The sequence below is a fragment of the Schistocerca nitens genome, chromosome 12 (genome assembly GCF_023898315.1).
Source record: "Schistocerca nitens isolate TAMUIC-IGC-003100 chromosome 12, iqSchNite1.1, whole genome shotgun sequence".
Taxonomy (NCBI): Eukaryota; Metazoa; Arthropoda; class Insecta; order Orthoptera; family Acrididae; genus Schistocerca; species Schistocerca nitens.
The window spans coordinates 123,900,744-123,908,250 of record NC_064625.1 but is presented as its reverse complement, the minus strand read 5'-3'; the positions used below and the strand labels follow the sequence as shown (position 1 = coordinate 123,908,250).

Sequence of the window (7,507 nt, the reverse complement as noted above, 5' to 3'; positions counted from 1 at the left end):
CTCTTCCTCAAATATCTTAAACCCACCTGTTCCTTTAAACTATTATTTATTACCAGTGTTGTCAGTTGGAAGATGTGAAATTGTATGTTCAGGGCTGTAAAATTATCGTACATATAAAAAGTTACACTACATAAACCAAAAATTGTAATTTGTAAATAAAAACATACAGCCCGACTATAAAAATTAGAGAGCTGCTGTTTCGATGTTCTGTTGATTCACATTAGTACAGTAGGTTACAATAACTGCATAAATACAGATAGGAAAGCGATTATTCTATTAAAAAAAAGTATATAATGCTGGGAATGTTACTATCTTTAATACAATGAGTAACTTTTTATTTTAATGGCACACAAACATGAAAACCCACAGAGAGAACTCAGCATATATAAAAACACCACCCGACAACCAAACCCAACCTTCCATATTTTGTCACTCGGCTAAGTAGTTGCTGATCTCACTCAATTTGTTTACTTATTTATTTGTCCATTGATCAATGTTTAGAGTGGTACTGGGCATGTCAGTACATATTTACAATTTCAGCTACACTGTAAATTACAATTTGAGCACAGACAATATTATTTTACAACATACATATACGTAAAATAATTAATGAAAGCATGGATGGAACAAAGCTTTTAATATTATATTTAATTTACTGCATATAGGCAAACAATTTCAATTTCTGCTACAGTAGATGCAGCACAGTTCTTGACATATTGCTATAATATAGCAAATTCTCTCTAAATTGCTATAATATAGCAAATTCTCTCTAAATTTTTTGGATTGGTCTGAAATTATTCTCTAACACTGTAAAAACACGCATTTTGAAAATTGGTAGTGGTTTTATATTTTTTAAACTGCTTGGTAATCTGTTGTGTAATAAGCATCCTGCTTCAGTAGGGGCCTCATCAGCCACTGGTAGTCTGGCACCATTGATGTGAAAGTCATCTTTTACTCTTGTGCTGTAATTGTGTAGTTATCTGTTTAACATTGATGTACAATTTAACTTGAAGATTATAATTTAATATACGGTACACATAGAGGGTACGGTCAAGCACAGTAATGATAAATGTAGATGAATTAGTCCATAGTACATATTTAACAATGTATCTACGCCAACTTATGAGACATTTTCTTCATTAAAAATACTCTGCTGCTTATTTTTGAGTTCATATTTTTTGTGTGATTTTTCCTGAGTCATAAGTCTGTCTACTGGCAATCCCAGGAACTTGCAACTGTCAACTTCTGAGACTTACTGCTAGCCTCTCTTCATTTGTTGTTCTCTTTGCATGTAGTTTATTTTATTTTCATTTGCAAATATATTGTTTTCACTTAAATATCCATTTCTTTTTTCTGTATCCATGACAGTTCTTGTTTCTAAATCATTCATAGAGCTACTACTTAAAACGAGAGATGTATTATCTGCATACTATACACGACTACATTTTATTTTACTGTGCAATGTCATTTACATACAATATAATCATTAGTGGACCAAATGTTGAGCCTTGAGCAACCCCATACTTTAACAATTTCTCTTCTATAAATGAGTTTATTAGCTGCATTCCCCGATACCAAATCTGTGCAGTTTACCTAACAGAGTATTATGGCATTCAGAGTTTAAGGCTTTTTGAAATATCTATAAATACGTTACAAACTTCCTTTTGTTCTTCCAAAGCCCAGATTATGCATGTCATGAAACTTGCCAAAGCTATTTTTGTAGACTTCTCTTTCCTAAATCCATGCTGTGCTTCATCCATGATATTTTGTTTTTCTATGAATTAACTCTGTTTGTAACAGATATTGCTTCAATTTTTGATAAGGTGGGTGTAATCAGTGTTGGTCTGCAGTTTCCATCATCTCCTTTTTTGCTGCCTTTGTAAATTGCCACTACTTTACTCTTTATCAGACTTAGGGGAACTGTCCCTTCTCCATTACCGAGTTCAATAGGAATATCAGATGCTTAACCAGGTACTATGAACAGTGTTTGATTACTTTTGCTAATATTTCATCTGTACCCTCTGTGTCTATGTTTTCCAGTGATCTGATTATATCTGTAACTTCTGTTTCATGTGTTGGAAATAGGAATAGACATTCTGTTATATCTGTTGGAGCTGTACTCTTTTCAGTCTATGCTTCATTTCGTTTCATTGCCTTCTAAACTATATTACAGAATACTGATTTAAAGTGGAACAAACTTTAAGCAGGTCAGTCAGATCTTTTACCTGTGCTGTAAGTACTATGTTCCAGCTTTCTGCCTCATTTAAGTCATTCCTGATTGTATTTATGTGATCAGACTGTCTTAGAAATAATTTATGAAGTTACTGTTTGATCTTGCAATCGTGTCATTTCCACTTTCCATATCATCTTGCTGCATTCTCTCTACTTATGTCGGTACATTTCACAGTCTCCTTGACCCCTCAGGGGGCTCACCGCTCTTTGGTGAGTACGTGCTTGGCGAGCACGGGGCCCCAGCAGTCGCAGCACCGCTTCTTTCAGTGCTGCTTGTCTCTTCTTCTGTCATTTTCCCCTCTCTTGGGGAGATGTTTTGTGCCTCCATGGGCTCTTGAAGCTCATTTGCATTGGCTTACTTGTAGGACTCCTCTCTCTTGTACTGTTCTTTCCCCATACTGTTCTTTCCCCATACTATTCTTTCCCCATACTATTCTTTCCCCATACTATTCTTTCCCCATACTGTTCTTTCCCTGTATTGCTCTTTCCCTACACTGCTCTTTTCCTGTTTGGCCCTTCCCCTGCGCCGCCCTTCCCCTGCACCGCCCTTCCCCTGCGCCGATCTCTTTTTCCTCCATTGTGGCGTTTGAAGCCATTCTTTCTTTCCTTCTTATCTTTTCTTCTCCTCCCTGTGTGTGCCTAATGGCCACCCACGTTTGCCACGTAGCAGGAGACTGGGTAACAGGTAATTCCCAGCCCCGGGTTGGCATGTAGGGCCCGCACGTACTCCCTGGTACAGACCAGGCCCAGGGAAGGGTGATTGCCTGAGCTGTAACCTTCCTCCTCTGCCGATTGGTCCCTCCATCTGTCGTTTGGGAGGTGTGACTTAAGGTGAGGACAATCACCTAAGGCAGGGGGCTCCCCTTTGGAACGCCCCATCGGAGATGCTGGCAGTCATGGGGAATTTTTTCCCAGTGACTGATTGTCCTTCCTTTTCTTTCTCCTTCACACCACCGGCAATGGAGGGTGAAGCTTTGACAATGCCAGCCACTCGTGCTGGCGAAACGTCAGTAAAATCGTCAGACGAACGTTGTCCGAAGAACCCGAGACAGAAGCCAATAGGCAGTTTGTGATATATAGCTGAACAATTGGAATTAACAGACTTTGAACGAGGAATAGTGGTTACAGATAGAGACGTGGGACATTACATTTCAGAAATGCTTAGGGAACTCAATAATCAGAGATCCACACTGTCCGGAGTTTACCGAGAATACCAGATTTAGGGCTTTACCTCCCACTGTGGGTAACGGATCGAGACCAGTGGCATCTGCATAGAGTTTTCAGTGCTAAGAGATGAGCAACACTACCTGAAATAACTGCAGAAATCAGCGTGGAGCGCAAAACAGAACAGTGTAGTGAAATTTGGCGTTACAGAGCTACGGTGGCAGACAGCTGACTCGAAAGTCTCTGCCGACGGCATATCACGTGCTGCGCCCCTCCTGGGCTCGTTACCATCTCAGTTGGGCCCTAAAAACTAAACTAAACTCCTCCTGAAGTGGCCATGAAGGCCCAACCGTACCGACCGGCCGCCGTGTCATCCTCAGCCCATAGGCGTCACTGGATGCGGATATGGAGGGGCATGTGTTCAGCACACCAGTCTCCCCGCCGTATGTCGGTTTCTGTGACCGGAGCCGCTGCTTCTCAGTCAAGTAGCTCCTCTGCCTCACAAGGGCTGAGTGCACCCAGCTTGCCAACAGCGCTCGGCAGACCAGATGGTCACCCATCCAAGTGCTAGCCCAGCCCAACAGCGCTTAACTTCGGTGATCTGATGGGAACTGGTGTTACCACTGTGGCAAGGCCCTAAATTGAAAACCGTGGCACAGGCAAGTGAGTCCCAAGTTCTGTCGTTAAGAGCAGACAGTAGGGTTCAGGTGTGATGGAGACCCCGTGAAGATGTCCAAGTTCTGAGCCGGAAGGCCAAAGTTTGCACAGTGCTATAGGATCCCCACATAACAAGTGTTTCCGGTTTCCACAAACATCTTTCGTCGGCCTGAGCTATTACAAATGCAACATGTTATTCCGACATGTTACACCGCACCTTACACAGTGGCCAGTTTTCCCAACTTAACAGGGAAATATGTCAGTGTGAAAAGTGGACAGCAACCCACTTTCAACTGAACTAACGCCACTGCCTTGGTGTCTTCCTTTAAGAGCAAACGCTTTGCAGTTCTCGGACTGAACTGTCAATAGTTTCATCCCCAAGTCCAGGGTGTCCCACATAAAATCGGTACGCCTCATGCCCGAGATTCAGGTAACAAGGAGGTAAGTAAAGAAGAACAGATAGTAGTAACGTTAAAAAGCAAGTAGTTACCTGCACTCAACTTTCCGGTAACATGCAGTGTAGCCAGCTTTCGAGACAGTGCTGCCATTTCACAAGCAATTCTACTAGAGATGACTAACCGGTACATCGGGCGTACCGGCATTATGTAGGACACCGTGCGTGATGAGCAGGGTCACGTTCTTTTTTTTTTTTTTGTTCCTTGTTTTAAGGGCATCAGAAAACTTGTCTACATTGCTCTTGTTAAAAGCGTGTCGTCCATTTGAAGTCGCTGGTGTTGCTGATGAACCACCTCCTGCCCACTGTACTGGATATTCAATACGGGGTGCATTCAAGTTCTAAGGCCTCCAATTTTTTTTCTCTGGACTGAAAAGAGAGAGAAACATGTGCATTGTTTTAAAATAAGGCCGCATTCATTGTCAATACATCCCAGAGATGGCAGCACCGTACGGCAGATGGAATTTTACCGCCAGCGGCGAGAATGAGAACTGTTTTAAATACTTAAAATGGCGACGTTTTCCTTACTTGAACAGCGTGCAATCATTCGTTTTCTGAATTCGCGTGGTGTGAAACCAATTGAAATTCATCGACAGTTGAAGGAGACATGTGGTGATGGAGTTATGGATGTGTCGAAAGTGCGTTCGTGGATGCGACAGTTTGATGAAGGCAGAACATCGTGTGACAACAAACTGAAACAACCACGGGCTCGCACAAGCCGGTCTGACGACACGATGGAGAAAGTGGAGAGAATTGTTTTGGGGGATCGTCGAATGACTGTTGAACAGATCGCCTCCAGAGTTGGCATTTCTGTGGGTTGTGTGCGCACAATCCTGCATGACGACCTGAAAATGCGAAAAGTGTCATCCAGGTGGGTGCCACGAATGCTGACGGACAACCACACAGTTGCCTGTGTGGCATGTTGCCAAGCAATGTTGACACGCAACGACAGCACGAATGGGACTTTCTTTTCGTCGGTTGTGACAATGAATGAGACGTGGATGCCATTTTTCAATCCAGAAACAAAGCGCCAGTCAGCTCAATGGAAGCACACAGGTTCACCGCCACCAAAAAAATTTCGGGTAACCGCCAGTGCTGAAAAAATGATGGTGTCCCATGTTCTGGGACAGCGAGGGCGTAATCCTTACCCATTGCGTTCCAAAGGGCTCTACGGTAACAGGTGCATCCTACAAAAATGTTTTGGAGAACAAATTCCTCCCTGCACTGCAACACAAACGTCCGGGAAGGGCTGTGCGTGTGCTGTTTCACCAAGACAACGCACCCGCACATCGAGCTAACGTTACGCAACAGTTTCTTCGTGATAACAACTTTGAAGTGATTCCTCATGCTCCCTACTTACCTGACCTGGCTCCTAGTGACTTTTGGCTTTTTCCAACAATGAAAGACACTCCGTGGCCGCACATTCACCAGCCGTGCTGCTATTGCCTCAGCGATTTTCCAGTGGTCAAAACAGACATGGAATCATGGCGTCAGCGTTGTGAAAGATGTGTACGTTTGCAGGGCGATTACGTCGAGAAGTAACGCCAGTTTCATCGATTTCGGGTGAGTAGTTAATTAGAAAAAAAATCGGAGGCCTTAGAACTTGAATGCACCTCTTACAACGAAAACCCAGTCCAAGTAGCAAATTTTTACTTTTTATTCATTCGATGACTAGTTTCGGTCCGAGACCCATTTTCAAATCATCATAACATGGTCGAAAACGGCATTTCCAAATATGTCAAAAATGTGCAACGAACATTTACAGTACAGTGAAGGCAGTGCAATTCCAGAGACTAGTCATCGCATGAATAAAAAGCAAAAAAAAATTGCAACTTGGACTGGTTTTTCGTTCTACTGATTAACAGAAGATGCTGACCCAAGCTACTGCAGCATGCTGGAAGTTCGTCCTGGAGATTGTTCATTTGGGAATTCGTGCCCTGCAAGGGCATAATGATGGGGCGCTGCTCTTGCTGTGACTACATACGTCCCATGAGTCCCCTTCCCTTGAGCTCAGGAACTCACCACGTTTGTAATGTGTGTCACTAATTTTGACCGTTCACAGTCGCTTCGGAAAAGTCTCGGTCCGAGTAGGTGTGGTGATGCACCCGCTGCCCATATTATCACTTGGATCAGTTTCCTTTCTCACACGACTCTGTAATGAGGATTCCCTTTGGCGCAAACGGAAATATTTCTAGCAAGGCAGCTGTGACAAATGGCAGATTCACCTGAAAACATAAACGTCGCACGGTTCACTGCATTTTTAACTGAGTTAACAAAGCACGCCCCGCTCAGGTGCGCTCATTCCGGTCTGCATCCGGTAACTCATTAACCGACGTCTTCCGTGCACTCTTGCGTCGTTGTCCTCGATGTACCGAGTTCTGAAGCACGTTTGCATGTTGACCTCACAACACGAGATTGTTCAGTGGACGCAGAGACTCTGGCATAGGTTTCGTCTCGTCTCTTCTTCCTCCCACTCCACAGCTTATCTTTAACAACGCCAAAAGCAAAAGCGCACCTTGCCTTTTGTTGTGGAGTGTTATTACATCTTTCCTGTAATGCTCCCGTAACCTGCCTCATTCTCTGCCCTGTGTGTTGTCCTTCGTTCCACAGTTGTCGATATGATGTCGATGTATCGAAATTCTTTTCAGAATATGTCGATGTAACTCTGCGATGTTTTCCTCATACTTATATCGATACATAGATATCGAAATACCAATTTCGAACGCCGATATTTTTATTTTATATTTATTTTTTTTTCGCAATTTTCGATAGATATTCGAGGTTGTTCTTTTGAAATTGTAGAAGAGCATAACTTTACTTTCACAGTGTTTAGGAATCTTACTACTTTTTGAGCTTTCGTCATGTCCAGTCTTTGTCTTTGACTCTATGAAGCAAGTATAGATGGCACAAAGAAGAAGTTCAGTTGCAATGGGGAAGTGGGGGGGAGGGGGAGGGCTGTGTGAATGAAATAGTGAGATATCCGATGTGGATAAATAGCTC

The 7,507-nt window shown here is 43.0% G+C and overlaps 1 pseudogene; it reads right to left on the bottom strand.

The window, feature by feature from the left end:
• Positions 1-3,920: 3,920 nt before the first annotated feature.
• On the bottom strand, positions 3,921-4,038 carry LOC126215497 (5S ribosomal RNA; annotated as a pseudogene).
• Between the last annotated feature and the right edge of the window lie 3,469 nt (positions 4,039-7,507).